Source organism: Bufo bufo, chromosome 4 (assembly GCF_905171765.1).
Source record: "Bufo bufo chromosome 4, aBufBuf1.1, whole genome shotgun sequence".
NCBI lineage: Eukaryota > Metazoa > Chordata > Amphibia > Anura > Bufonidae > Bufo > Bufo bufo.
This window is the reverse complement of record NC_053392.1, coordinates 7,452,426-7,468,201: the sequence shown is the minus strand read 5'-3', so window position 1 is coordinate 7,468,201 and position 15,776 is coordinate 7,452,426. Positions and strand designations below refer to the sequence as shown.

Here is a 15,776-nt window from a genome sequence, read left to right as displayed (position 1 = left end):
CTTTCTCAGGTACCTACTGGTCTGCCTGGACCAGCTGCCTCGTGTGCCTGTCCTCCACAAGAGGTATCGACCTGGTGTTCCCCTCGGGAAAGTCAATCCCCACCATCAGGGGTACTGTGAAGATCGAGGGGTTCACTTAGACAACTCCCTTAGAGGAGGTAGGACACGTGGCACAGTGGGTTCACAACCGCTGGTTCATGACCGAAAGCTGAGGAAAAGCGTCAGATGAGTTCTGGATCTCAAACGTGAACGAGGCCTGTTTTTTATGCCATTTTCTTGGCTTTTTTTGCCTAAAATCACCCCCAGATTTCACAGTAAATCCTACAGAGAAATATAAAAAACACTGCAGAATATACAGTTTTTTGGTGGAGTTTTTCTTCATTTTTTAGGTAGTGGCATTGTTTCCAATGTTTCCATTCAGAAGTGGTCCTTGTTCACAACATCCGGACTGAACATTTCAATGGGTGTATGCACACGAGCATTGTTTTCCACTGACCATCTGTGCATTCAGGAAAATCACAGCATGTTCTATCCATGTTTTATGCAGGACTGGGCCATTCAAGTCTAAGGGTCAGTAAAAAAAAAAATGATATTGCTAGGAAATGATGGGGGATATTCTTCAGTTTGTTCTCACATGTGTGACACACGGATGTAATCCAGCAAAAACAAACACTGAACGTATCGCAGACAAAACAGATGGAACTTGCAGAAAAACCATCCATTTTTCATGGAACAGACTCTGGTGTAAAGAGGCCTAAGGCCGGCGGCACATACCGCTTTATGTGGAACGAATGAGAAATATTAAGGACTCCTTCATGCAGAAGCCACTTCTTACTTTGGTGCAGAAACTGCCACAAAACCAGTGTGTAGCACTACCCTAATGGGAGAGAGAATCTACGACATTTCCTTCAGTGGAAAGTTCTGTGAATTTATCTTTTAGTCATTTATAGTAAAGTAAATGTGTTTTCTGCTCAGTTGCTTCTCCTTTTATCTTTTTATATGAAGATCAGATATTGATATGTCCACATATCATAACAAATAAATCACACGGAGCGTCGGCTGGAAAGTAGAGATACAAGATGGAGTCAGATGAAAATGATGGGCCAAGGTTTCCTGCAAACCAGAGAAGATGCCTCTGCTGTCTTAATAGAACCGAACTCCAGTATATTCTGCCGATTAATAGATTGTGTGCTCAGATGTAAATAGCCTTGATGACTTTTGTAGCCAATCTCTGTAATAGTAATCTGTCTTGTATTATAAATTCCTCATAAGTGAGAATGTACAGGTGGCGACTTCCACGTGACCTTTCTTATTTTCCCGTCTCCCTCTTATCTCCTTCGTCCTATGTCTCTTACATAAAACTGTTCAGGGCGGTTTCCATGTATTCCCACAAATTGCATATAATTGTGTCCTAAATGCGTCCCTTGTGTCTTACCCATATCATTTAATATTTTCTGCTCCAGATCGTTGTTATATTACTGGAAATACTTTGTAATCATATGACTAAGGATAGCCGAGAGGAGAGGTGATAGAATTCTGTGATTCCACCATCTTGGTATCATTTGTACATTCTGTGTGATCCTATCCGTTCTCCCAATAAACCATGTACTTTAAGCAAGAGCTTTCCTTGTGAAATTCTTCAAAAGTCAACTTACCCATTGGTGACGCCGATGTTCCTTCAACTCTGCTGTCTGTTCTGGCCACAACAGGATGGATTGTACACATTTGTGGCACATTAGTATATGTGAGGGGGGAAACTTTTCAAGATGGGTGGTGACCATGGCGGCCATTTTGAATCCAACTTTTGTTTTTTCAATAGGAAGAGGGTCATTTGACACATCAAACTTATTGGGAATTTCACAAGAAAAACAATGGTGTGCTTGGTTTTAACGTAACTTTATTCTTTCATGAGTTATTTACAAGTTTCTGACCACTTACAAAATGTGTTCAATGTGCTGCCCATTGTGTTGGATTGTCAATGCAACCCTCTTCTCCCACTCTTCACACACTGATAGCAACACCGCAGGAGAAATGCTGGCACAGGCTTCCAGTATCCGTAGTTTCAGGTGCTGCACATCTCGTATCATCTGAAGGCAATCGTCTATGCTGTGAAGATACGAGATGTGCAGCACCTGAAACTACGGATACTGGAAGCCTGTGCTAGCATTTCTCCTGCAGTGTTGCTATCAGTGTGTGAAGAGTGGGAGAAGAGGGTTGCATTGACAATACAACACAATGGGCAGCACATTGAACACATTTTATAACTTGTAAATAACTCATGAAAGAATAAAGTTATGTTAAAACCAAGCACACCATTGTTTTTCTTGTGAAATTCCCAATAAGTTTGATGTGTCAAGATGGTCACCACCCATCTTGAATAGTTTCCCCCCTCACATATACTAATGTGCCACAAACAGGAAGTTAATATCACCAACCATTCCCATTTTATTAAGGTGTATCCATATAAATGGCCCACCCTGTAGTTCCCATCCAGGATGGCTGAGATGAGATCATATTTCTTTTCTCATACATTGATGGTGTAGAAACACCAGATAAAGGTGATGATGCCATAGTTCTAACTTTTAAGGCTTGAAGAAAGAAAACATTTGATAATAGCTACAGCTTACAAAAATGATTGTGAATAAAACAGAATATGGCTGAAGATGTTCTGGAGTATTGGATAGGGCTGAAAGATGCAGTGCATAGAAGTCTGTGAAGGTGATTCCTCAAGTTAGCACCCCCACAGGTATCCAGAATGCAGCAAATAAAGTGTCTGGGTAGCACCTGTTAAGGGGAAGGCTTGCTATACATATACCATTCACAAAAAAATGTGGGATATTTGGCTTGTGTGTGAAATTTCAGGATGAACCTAAAATGAAAGCTAAACTTTACAGGTGAACTTAATGTGACCTTCTCTAACTTTCTGAATGCAAACGTCCAACTGTTCAATGTTTCAGTACTTCTTGCACAACTTGCTGTTCTCTAACAAGAAGCTTAACGGCACATTTATGAATGTGTTTGATCTATGAATCGCCCAATAAATTTCCTGGTTCAATAAGAATTGGTATTAAACTGTCTTCCTCATCATACTGTTCACATTTTGACATCATGAGACCAAGACAACACCTAAAAATTTATGAAGAGTACCTCGACATTGTGAGGCTTCAAGCAGGATGTTCTCAGACGGAAGTGGCCCCTGAGCTTAGAGTGTCACACAGTGTCACCAGCAGGTTGTATCAGAGATACATAAAGACTGGAAAAGTCACAGAAAGGCAGAGAAGTGGACATTCTGGCATGGACCAGGTAGTGTATACGCTGGACGAGGGACTAGTTGGCCTCAGTGCTATTCAATGACAAAAGTCGATTCACGCTGAGCAGAAATGATGGCCGCCATCAATGTTGAAGAAGTCAAGGAGAGCACTATGCATCAGCCACTGTTGTCACCAGACGAGCCTTTGGTGGTGGTGGTGGTGTTACAGTGTGGGCAGGTGTGTCTAGTCAATACAGAACTGCCCTTCACTTTTTGAATGGTCCAGTGACAAGCCCATACTACTTGAAGAACATCATTAATCCAGTCATTGTGACTTTGCATGAACAACATAGGTCTAATGTCATCTTCATGGGCCAGCTCATCAAGGTCCATCATTAGAGAACAGCTGCTGGAGACTGGGGGACCTCAAATGGAGCGGCCTGCACTTTTTTTTCAGACCTGAATCCCATTGAAAACCAAAGGGATCAGGTGAGTCACTGTGTAGAGGCTTGTAACTCTGTACCCCAGAATCTCAATGACCTAAGGACCGCCCTTCAAGAAAAGTGGGATGCCATGGCTCAGAGGACAATAAGTCGACTTGTGAACAGCAGGAGACGTCGTTATCAAGCTGTAATTGATGCTAAAGGCCACATGACAAGTTCCTGAGACACTGACATTTTGTGGGGGTATACCCACCACTGGTAGTGGCTTTTGTTTCAAAAAATTGTTTGAGATGAGGAAATCACCATTGCTACTTCTAATTAAATGATATCATATCACTGGAGCCAGAACTTTTTACGTTTTCCATAAATTTCATCCAAAAGCCAAATATCCCTAACTTTTTGTTTGTAGTGTGAGTGTGCTTCACCTACTAAGGATTGTAAGTTTTGCTAGAATGAGGTACATTGTGGTGCCTCACCTTTAGAACATGAAGATTTTGGTACTGAATTTATGACAATTACTTTAGAACCAGAAGATGAACCATTTATTGCAGTTAATGTGAATGGTATTCTAGTTTTTTTGTCTTGTAGACACAGAAGCTGTCAAATCTCTTCTAAATTTCTCAAAGTTCACAGTACCCACTAATAATTAAACTATATCCCTGGTGGGGTAAAGTAATCAAATAGCTACTGCATCGCTCACACAACCGGTGGGAGTACAGGTGGGTCCTAGTCGGGGAACACATTCTCTTTTCATCACACTCCTCCTGCAGCCTGCAAGGCACAACTGGTGCAACTATATCTCCCACTGGAGTGGATATTCTACTACAGGATGGGACTGATCTTTTGATTATTCCTAATTTTGTATGTCCAGAGGGCTCTGGTAAAATTCCTCAGGAGCAGATAGATCAGATCGAGCCTCAAGTCTCGGTGACGGGTCCAAATTCTCCTGGGTTTATGCCAACAGCTTCTGTCAGGATCAAGTGAGATCCTGCGTTGGCCAGGGATGTTCTAGTCTCTTCCTAAATCTAGTAATGCGGTTCACTACTTTATATATCACTGTGCATCCCAAGGATCTTCCAGTCAATCACATGACCATGGTGAGCCCTAACTATAACCCAACCTGCTGTCCCTGCCTTCTTGCAGAGCAAGCCCTAGGCGGCAAATCCACAACTTGTCGACCGTCCCTATGCTGGTAAATGCAGGGAGTCAAACCAAGCACTGCGGTAAAAACTGCAGGTACCTGGTCACATAACTGGAACCCAGAAACAGACAAACACACAGAGAAAGGTCGTGCAGAAAAAGGTCAAAACCTGGAGGTCAATTCAGTAGCAAATCACAGAGCAGAGAGCGAGAGAGTGGTTCAAGTCAAGCCGAAGTCAAATCCAACAGTAACAATCCAAACCACAAAATAGCAACTGGAGCACAGCAAGGAAAACCTATAACTGGCACTAGTGTATGGGAAAGAGACAAATAATGGTGTAGTGAGGCGCCAATATAACTAGTTGTGGAGAGAGTAGGTGTATATATATGGAGCAAGTAAAAAACTGCTCAAAATGTGCCATTTGGCACCTCACTACACCATTATTTGTCTCTTTTGCATGTGGTACACTGACTAGTGTCCCTGTGTTCTGTGTTTTTTAAGTGGGTAGCTGCCTTGTACTGTAACGAGTAACCACGACCTGGTGCCTCTGCGTTAATTTCTAGTTCTCCTTTGGCGCTCTACCTATCCCTTCCCTCTTTCCTTCCCTTTATATACCTCTTCCACAATCCACTCCAATTTTTCTTTTATCTTTTACTAGTGTATGGGCAGCAGGGGTTTAGATAGAGCATTGAGTCCCTGGATCAGAACCTGATAGATCCATGACCGGACGCTCTATTAGTCAAAACATAGCACAAAGGAGAGATCGGCTGAGCAACCAGTTGCACCGAAGCTGGATATCTCACTACTGGAGCCTGGACAGGTAAGTTTGTGACATTACCCCCCCCCCCCCCTTTTAAGAGGGGCTACCAGACCCTTAGCATGGGGAGAAGGCTTTGATGGAAATTTATCATGGAACCTCCTAATTAAACGAGGAGCATGGATGTTCCGAGCAGTTGCCCATGTTCTCTCCTCAGGACCATACCCTTTTTGATGGATTGAGTACTGAAGTGAAGCTTGAACCTTTCGGGAGTCAAGGATTCTCTCTACCCCATTCTCAATCTCATGCAGGACAACCACTGGATCGGGGGTTTAGGTGGAGGAATAGCAGGTGGAACGTATCTGTAACGGAACGCCTAACACCCCGACCGGGTACCTCCGTTGAATGGATGCTCCTAGTGCTTTCCGAGGACTCCAAGCACTCCACTTGACACCGTACGCACTGCAGACCCCACAAACCGCCGAAGCTTGGTTGAGGTCTCACCGTCTCCTACCCACCCTGGACCTACGACAAGGCTCCAGGCTCCAGGGGGTGAACCTCTCCTAAAACCAGAGAGCAGGAACAGCTCTTAAAAGAGCTAGTAGTTATAGCCAGGGGAGTATAGCAAATCTCCCAGCGTATAGCAATCCCCAGCGTCGATCAGTTACCCAAACATCAGCCTCAACATGATAAAGGGTAAAACAGGAACACTTTATTGAGGGCTACCCGCCCGTATTTATGCAGGTTCCTATCTGGTGGACACGCCCCTAGGGGACCAGAAGGAAGACTGTGACACAGGACAGATACGTAGCAACTCAGGATACACAGACACAACACATCCCCACAATGCATCATGGTTTCCTCCTCTCTGCCCTGGAGACACCCGAGGAGTAATTAAATTATCTCTCAGGACAAAGGGAAATCGCCAATACACATGTGGGGGACAACAGGACCGAAATCACCACCCAAACACACAATGTCACACCCCCACAGCAAACACAGACATTTAGCATATTCCCAGATAGCTCAAGTCTGAGTGCATATCATTAGGTGAATGGCACTCAGAATACACGAATACAATAACATTAGCTATCTGGGTACCCTCACATAACAAAATACATTTCCAAAGACAGATTTAAGCTGTGCGGCCGGTCTGTCTGCTCCTTTAAAGTTAGTATGGGCCATAATCCTGAGGCAAGAGGCTGGTAGCCAGGCCCCTCCGAAACCCTGTGGCGAGGTTGGTTTCGCCACACATCTCCCCCTCCCAGGGAAGACTAACCAGATACCTGACCTCATGCCGGTCGGTATCTGAGTTAGTCTGGCAGTCCACCCACAACCCAATACTGGACCTGTTGAATTTTGGGGCCTGGCTCTGTTCTGTATGTCCCCAGCTGTTGAGGGGGCATCTGCTACTCCTTGCTTCCTTGTTGCTCTCTAGCTTGGAGCTGTAGGTACTTGGTGGGCAGAGACCGACTGCGCTCTGCCCCGATGCCAGCTCTTCCGCTGGGGTAGCCTGTGGGAAGTCCGGCTCTGGAGAAGAGGATAGGGGAGGGCAGAGGCCGACTGCACTCTGCCCAGATGCCAGCTCTTCCGCTGGGGTAGCCTGTGGGAAGTCCGGCTCTGGAGAAGAGGATAGGGGAGGGCAGAGGCTGACTGCGCTCTGCCCAGATGCCAGCTCTTCCGCTGGGGTAGCCTGTGGGATGTCCGGCTCTGGAGAAGAGGATAGGGGAGGGCAGAGGCCGACTGCGCTCTGTCCAGATGCCAGCTCTTCCGCTGGGGTAGCCTGTGGGATGTCCGGCTCTGGAGAAGAGGATAGGGGAGGGCAGAGGCTGACTGCGCTCTGCCCAGATGCCAGCTCTTCTGCTGGGGTAGCCTGTGGGGAGTCAGGCTCTGGATAAGAGGATAGAGGAGGGCAGAGGCTGACTGCGCTCTGCCCAGATGCCAGCTCTTCTGCTGGGGTAGCCTGTGGGGAGTCAGGCTCTGGATAAGAGGATAGGGGAGGGCAGAGGCCAACTGCGCTCTGCCCAGATGCCAGCTCTTCCGCTTGGGTAGCCTGTGGGATGTCCGGCTCTGGAGAAGAGGATAGGGGAGGGCAGAGGCTGACTGCGCTCTGCCCAGATGCCAGCTCTTCTACTGGGATGTGGTCAGGGAATCCTATCCCCAGGACCTTGTTGCAGATCGGCTGTGGAGAGGAGGAATCGCTTACCTCCTCCTCCTGGCATTCCTGCAGGGTTGGTGGGGGATCTGAACCGGCCGTCCAGCATCTCTGTAGGGCCGGTGGAGAGACCTCGGTCCCATCTCCACCTGCCATCGGGAGGTATTCCCAGAACCAGTCGATGAAGTTCCCTACTTTGGGAGTTGGTAGGGAAGCATGGGGTATCGCCGGCAAGTCTTCCCAGTTGCAGGAGGGCAGATCTGGCTCTGCTTGTCGAGTAGGTTGGGGATGAATGGAGCTGATCAGGTGTTGGTAGGTCTGCTCCAGCTCCCACTCCCAGTTACCAGGTGGGTCATGTCTTTGCTCACCTCCCTTCCGTCAGCATAAACATGCATGCCCATCCGGTAGTCATAGATATCCCAAAACCTAGACTCCTCCGTGCTGCCAAGATCAATGTCCTCCTCCAAGGCATCCCATAGTAACTCCGGTCCATCATAATCCTCACCCTCGGGTCTGTCGTGCTCAGCCATCCAGGGGGAATGTTGAATGACATGCCACCTTAGGGCCTGGTAAGCGTCCTCTAGCCAAAGCTCCTTACATACCAGGTTCTGGAGCTCTGTTACCCAGTCATCCAGGGGCTGCTCTCCCAAGAGACCCATCCGCATCGCTACACGCTTCTGTAGCCGCTGCTCATAACTGGGGAGACTCTCACCTCGCCGCCGCTGGGCATTTTCCAGGGCATCATACCAGACTTCCTTTCTGTCTGCATCCCTGTAGTCTGCGGCTGCCTCCTCCTCCTCGTCATAGAACGCTGTCCGAAGACTAGCCGATTCCATCCTGCTGTAGCCAGGGGCGCTGTACGGATACTAGCGTTGACCTCAATTTAGTAAATCCACGAACGGTGTCTCCAAGCTGCTTCTCCTCACACTAGGACGCCATCCCACTGCTTGCCACCAAATGTAACGGAACGCCTAACACCCCGACCGGGTACCTCCGTTGAATGGATGCTCCTAGTGCTTTCCGAGGACTCCAAGCACTCCACTTGACACCGTACGCACTGCAGACCCCATGAACCGCCGAAGCTTGGTTGAGGTCTCACCGTCTCCTACCCACCCTGGACCTATGACAAGGCTCCAGGCTCCAGTGGGTGAACCTCTCCTAAAACCAGAGAGCAGGAACAGCTCTTAAAAGAGCTAGTAGTTATAGCCAGGAGAGTATAGCAAATCTCCCAGCGTATAGCAATCCCCAGCGTCGATCAGTTACCCAAACATCAGCCTCAACATGATAAAGGGTAAAACAGGAACACCTTATTGAGGGCTACCTCCTCTGTATTTATGCAGGTCCCCATCTGGTGGACACGCCCCTAGGGGACCAGAAGGAAGACTGTGACACAGGACAGATACGTAGCAACTCAGGATACACAGACACAACACATCCCCACGATGCATCATGGTTTCCTCCTCTCTGCCCTGGAGACACCCGAGGAGTAATTCAATTATCTCTCAGGACAAAGGGAAATCGCCAATACACATGTGGGGGACAACAGGACCGAAATCACCACCCAAACACACAATGTCACACCCCCACAGCAAACACAGACATTTAACATATTCCCAGATAGCTCAAGTCTGAGTGCATATCATTAGGTGAATGGCACTCAGAATACACAAATACAATAACATTAGCTATCTGGGTACCCTCACATAACAAAATACAATTACAAAGACAGATTTAAGCTGTGCGGCCGGTCTGTCTGCTCCTTTAAAGTTAGTATGGGCCATAATCCTGAGGCAAGAGGCTGGTAGCCAGGCCCCTCCGAAACCCAGTGGCGAGGTTGGTTTCGCCACAGTATCTTTTAAAGAGGACCTTTCACTTGTAAAAACTATGTGAACTAAGTATGCTGCCATGTAGAGCGGTGCCCGGGGATCTCCCTGCACTTACTATTACCCCTGGGCGCCGCTCCGTTCTCCCGTTATGCCCTCCGGTACCTTTGCTCCTTAAGTTATAGTAGGTGGGTCTTCCCTTGTCCTGTGGGCGTCTCCTTCTCCTAGGCTGCAGCGCTGGCCAATCGCAGCGCACAGCTCACAGGCTGGGAGGTTTTTTTCTCCTTGCCAGAAAGGCACTCTGAGAAGTACATTTTTTGTAGAAAGCCATACTAGATCACCCAGCACAAATTTTAGACCTACTGACTGCTTTCTATTTGCTTGTTCACATTGGATGCTTTGAGCTTTTCCCTGGTTCTTGCGAGCCTAGGCCCAAACCGTGTACAGATCATCAAAGCTAGCATCCACAGCAGGATTTATAAACCTGGACCCAGATACAGAGGAAAAGTGCTGATTAAAACCATAGTTTCAATAAAAAGGTGAAATGTCACTAGAGGAGCTGACATGGTTGTTAATAGTGAACTCCCCCAGGGGCAAAAACCTTTTCCACAGATTTTGGCAATCAGAAACAAAACACTTTATTATCTTGCCCAGGTGGTTGGGAACAGGCATATTCTTTCTATGTTGGAGTTAGCACAAAGAGGAAATATATCAAATTTATCTTGGTTTCAGTATTTTCAGTTACGTTCTGCACTTTCTAGTATAAAGGAAAATTTCACATTTTTGCATGATTTAATAATAAAGTGGGTTAGGATTTTTCATTATTATAAACATTTAATTAAAGCACAATTTACTAACCTACAGTCCTCCTGGACAAAAGGCCTGGAGAAAGGATTGCCCAAACTGAGAGGGTCAACCAGGGAATTGTATGGAATTATTATTGTTTAATAAAAGGATAAAAAATTTCCCCAAAAAAATAAAATAAACAAAACACTTTAAAACTTGCTCCAATACCTGGTTGACCCTCTCAGTTTGTCCATTAGTCTTGAGATGAAATGCAAATGAAAAGGAGAGTTTATTCCCGGGTTTGTTGCTAAACTGTCTCCAAAATCTCGAGACACACTGGACACCTCTATCTGAGACAATGCAAAGTTTTTTTCAAAGAAACCAGATGACAGATTTTTGAGAATCTAGCTATGACTACCCAGACGACTAACCTATCCTGGGAGGGTGTCAGGTCCATAATGAAGTCCATAGAAATGTGGATCCAAGGTCTCTGTGGAATGGGCAAGGGACAAAGCAAGCCCGCAGGACGTCTCCTGGGTACCTTGGCCCTAGCAAATACAGAGACAAAGGCACCCACATTGCATGACCAAGTAGGCCACCAGTATGCCCGGGAGACTAGATGTTTGGTCCCCACAACCCCTGGATGACCTGCCAGAACAAAACAATGGGTTTGCTCCAGCACCTTAAGACACAATTTTAGAGGATCAAACAATTTACCAGAAGGAAGATGACTGGGAGCTAAATCCTGACAACCTAGTATTTCAGAGGCCAGATCAGGATTAATGACAGCTACCACAACACCAGGAGACAGAATGTGACCAGGCTCAGTATCAGGTGCAGTCTGTGGAACAATTCTTGAGGTTGTATGTTGCTGATGACCAGCAATTATGGGTCAAATTCCTTCCGTTGGCTGAATTTGCTTTGAATAACCGTGTCAATTCTTCTGCTGGGGTCTCCCCTTTCTTTTGTAACCATGGTTTTCATCCCCGTTTTCATTCTGGGTCGTCCGTCTCCTCCTCTAACTCTGAAGCGGATAGGCTCTCTTCTGAACTGTGCACAGTTTGGGCCCGGGTTCAATCGAACCTAGAAAAGGCTCAATGTTCTCAAAAACTCAAGGCCGATAGGAGACGTTCAAGGGGGGTAAACTTTCAGGTTGGGGATAAAGTATGGTTGTCCTCCAAGAATCTATCTCTCAAGGTAACTTCTAAAAAATTTGCTCCTCGTTTTATTGGACCATATAAGATCACGGAAGTGATTAACCCGGTATCTTTTAGGTTGGAGCTGCCTGAGTCATTCCACATTCCTAATGTGTTCCATAAATCTCTGCTTAAAAAATATTTTGAACCGGTAGTACCATCAAAAGCCTCGCCTCCGCCGGTTCTTGTTAATGATGCTGTCGAGTATGTGGTGTCTAAAATAGTGGATGTCAGGAAGGTGCGTAATGCCTTGCAGTACCTGATTCACTGGAAGGGGTATGGACCTGAAGAGAGATCTTGGGTACCTGCCAGAGAGGGGTCGTTGATCCAGGGAGTTATTCTGATGCCTGATTGGAGTCGGGAAGGGATTCCAATCAGGATAACTCCCTGGATCAACGACCCCTCTCTAGTAGCCATAGCCTGTAATATTATTCTGTCGATGAATCCAACGGTTGAGTACTCTAATAACAAACCACTAATTAAAAGGTTTTTCTTTATAAAAAGTCATCAGCCCCCCCAGTGCCACCATCTCCCCCTGCTAGCCATGTCCCTGCGCCGGTGAAATAAAATACTTACCTTTCCTGTAGGGCGCTCGTCCGTTTTCTCTGCGCGCTGCTCGGTCGTCCTGGCGTCACACAGCGTCAGGTCACAGTGCGCGCTTATGTGTACTATGACCTGGCGATGTGTCAGGATACAGTGCAGCGCGGTGCGGGCCGGCGGGTGACCACGGAGCGGTGAGTAATGACGGTCACATGACACAAACAAATCCTCAATGCAAAAAATTTGCATCGAAGATTTTTTGGCGTCATATTACTTGATTCAACTGAGTAATGGTTTCAGCCCTCGTCACATTCCGTTCTCCTGTAATGGTCAGAGGGCATTTTAGGGTCTCATTGGGAGCAGCGTATCCTGCCTTATACCTTCCAATAATCCGTCCACACTGTCCATAGAGGAATGCGGCTCCGCAGGCCGACTCCTGCCTCACATGGAGGCTAATGGAGGCTATAGGCTGAGGGACGCGCTCACCTCCTCTAGTCTCTCCTTCTTCTCCTCCACACTGGGCTTCTGTTATTCCTCTCTACCCTTGGTCTGTGCTCACCTCAGATGGGCAGCCACTTGTCAGAAGGTCCAGCCCTCGCTTCCATCAGCCGGCTCTGTGTGTCTGACTCTGGAGCCAGCGCTCCTCGGCTGTGGACTAGACTGACGCGGCCGCTTTCCTTAGGCCACAATCGACCGTTCTCTCTGCCCTTCACTCCCTCATCCCCGCGTTCTACATCTATAGGTGCTGCCCCCTAGGGGTGACCGGCTGCATCTACATGTAAGATAGAAGAGGAGAGGACTACAACTCCCAGCATGTCCAGCCTATTATATGATATCAGAGGACATTACAGGAGGAGGTAGGAGAGGACTACAACTCCCAGCATGTCCAGCCTGTTATTATGTGATATCAGAGGACATTACAGGAGGAGGGAGGAGAGGACTACAACTCCCAGCATGTCCAGCCTGTTATTATGTGATATCAGAGGACATTACAGGAGGAGGTAGGAGAGGACTACAACTCCCAGCATGTCCAGCCTGTTATTATGTGATATCAGAGGACATTACAGGAGGAGGTAGGAGAGGACTACAACTCCCAGCATGTCCAGCCTGTTATTATGTGATATCAGAGGACATTACAGGAGGAGGTAGGAGAGGACTACAACTCCCAGCATGTCCAGCCTGTTATTATGTGATATCAGAGGACATTACAGGAGGAGGTAGGAGAGGACTACAACTCCCAGCATGTCCAGCCTGTTATTATGTGATATCAGAGGACATTACAGGAGGAGGTAGGAGAGGACTACAACTCCCAGCCTCTCTGTAGAGATTTCCAGGTCTCCACAGTTTCTTCACCATATTTACTTCTCTTCAACCTTGCTGAGCTCCGCCCCATCACTGATCACATGATAGTGACGTCACCGCAGGTCCTTCATCACCACATAGCTTCAAAACTGCTGAGCTCCGCCCATTCAGGTCACATGACATTATCACAGGTCCTTTACCAGCACTAACATTCTGCGCCGCTACACTCCGCCCCTCCGTCACTGATCACATGACAGTGACGTCACCGCAGGTCCTTCCTCTGTCATTCCTCATGGAGAAGCTGCCCCGGCCGCCATGATGGAGGCTCCCCTCCCAGGTAACAGGTCTGCTCCGGGCTGACACTGCTGGATGTGCGGGGAGGTTCCTGGCGGGTGTCAGAGGCTTCTCTGTTCTGTGTGTTCCCGTCTGTCACAGTCTCCACCCTGGAGTAATTGATGACGTCACGTTGTGCTGTCTGATGACGTCACCACACGTAGAGCAGGCAGTCACATGATGGGTTTATAGTGGATGGGGGCGGAGGATATCCCAGGTAATAGGGCAGCGGGGGAGGGTATACGGGCGCCGGGGCAGTTATGTGAATGACCCCCGGTCACCAGGGGGCGGTTGTCAGGGACAACCGCCCCCTGGTGACCTCTCTGGTTCTGTGGTCAGAGGTGTCCGGTATTACCCTGTGAACTCCACCCTAATCCACCCGCACGTTCCTCTGCCGCATTTCGGGATCCACAAGAGGATTTACAAAGATGGCGGCTGACAGCAGAGTTCCCCCTCCTGTTTGTGGCGCTCAGTATTGTATTCAGTCTGTGTGTTATCTCCTATAGGTTCTGACTCCAGGAGGAGAAGTCCCCCCGAGAGATGTCCCCGTCCTCTGTATTCCCAGGACTGTCCAGAGGAGAAGCTCCCAGAGAACCATCAGGTAGATGGAGCTGAAGTCTCCCCAGAATCTGACCAGAAAGGGATTGAACCAAAGACCATTTTACATTTCTCTTCTTCAGGATGAAAATCTGATGGATATTAAGGTTGAGGTAAAAGATGAAGCAGAAGAGGAGACGGATTTATGGGGCGATCAGCAGGGTAAGGGGGAGGGGGGCTGTCATGGGTCACCTGGATACTACTCTCATCATCTCATCATCACATGTAATAATCTCTCCTGTCCCTGTGTGTTTCCTACAGATGGACTCATAGAAGGAAATCCCCCCGAGAGATGTCACTGTCCTCTGTATTCCCAGGACTGTCCAGAGGAGAAGCTCCCAGAGAACCATCAGGTAGATGGAGCCGAAGTCTCCCCAGAATCTGACCAGAAAGGGATTGAACCAAAGACCATTTTACATTTCCCTCTTCCCCTTCCAGGACGGCTCCTGACCATGAGATGATCCTCCTTCCACCAGGCAGGGACAGTGAGGGTGAAACATCTTCTCCTCTGTGTCTTCCTGTCCTTCCAGGTGGGGAGAGGACATCATCTTCACATGGCAGCAGGTGCAGACATTCAGACTTACCTTGGGCTCTTAGGTTTGTGTAATGGAGCCTTCTGCTGACCTTTCTTCCCTGCTCCTCTGGAGCACCAGTGGAGGTGAGGAGCCTCTCTGAGGCCCAGCGGTGACTAGACACTCATGGAGCCCCTCCAGTCTTCTCCTCCGCTTGCTGAGATTCTCTGCTCCGGGGGGTGACGTCAGCAGGGTCTGGAGGCTTGGCGCCCACTCGATGCCCCTTCTGATGTTGGTGCAGCTGTGATCGGCTGGTGATTCTGGCTCCAGTGTGAAGGTGACAGACGCTCTCAGACAGTGATAGGAGGGTTATTTCTACCTGGACTCTGGGCTGTGGACATCCGGTTTGCTGTGATGTGTGGAGCCTGGTGTAAGTGGCCGGCAGTGAGAGTGGTGTATGTGTGCAGCGCTGGGGTGTACAGAGGACTCCTGGATTAATTGGACCTAGTCCATACTGCTTTGTTGGAGGTTTCCTTATCTACACCAACTCCGTCCACAGAGGAAGAAGAAGCACTTCTACCTCCTCCTCATCTCCCTCCAAGTCTGATAACTAATTGTAGGTTTTCCTCTATGGCTGATGATTTATTTGACGACTCGCAATATAAAAGCATCTTATTTTTCCCTTACCCAATGTCAGCACCACAGTGTGATCGGATCCGCCCCAAGGACAGGAAACCTACACGATGAAAAGCTGGAGCCTCTCTCCTGCCTCAGTGGTTTCCGGTCTCTGGATTGGGAGACCTGAATGAATTTTTTTTTGTAGATCATCTTACTGCCAGTCTGGAAGTCCTAGGGGGTCTCTATAGCATTGGTGGCAGCCTGCCGCGGTTCCATCGCGCAGTAGTTCCATTTGGTGACGGCCATAGAAACTCGGAGAGATC

The 15,776-nt window shown here is 47.9% G+C and overlaps 2 protein-coding genes and 1 long non-coding RNA gene across 3 annotated transcripts in view; 1 reads left to right on the top strand and 2 right to left on the bottom strand.

The window, feature by feature from the left end:
• Positions 1–15,776, bottom strand: part of LOC120998324 (aspartic and glutamic acid-rich protein-like) — a 2,513,920-nt gene that overhangs the window by 1,620,414 nt on the left and 877,730 nt on the right. The gene's annotated exons all lie outside the window — the stretch shown is intronic.
• LOC120998330 (zinc finger protein OZF-like) overlaps positions 1–15,776 on the bottom strand; it is a 354,466-nt gene that overhangs the window by 114,544 nt on the left and 224,146 nt on the right. The window lies entirely within an intron of this gene.
• On the top strand, positions 14,191–14,615 carry LOC120998429. The gene is made up of 3 exons (XR_005778374.1): positions 14,191–14,327; positions 14,407–14,485; positions 14,585–14,615. It is a non-coding gene; the product is annotated as an uncharacterized LOC120998429 (long non-coding RNA).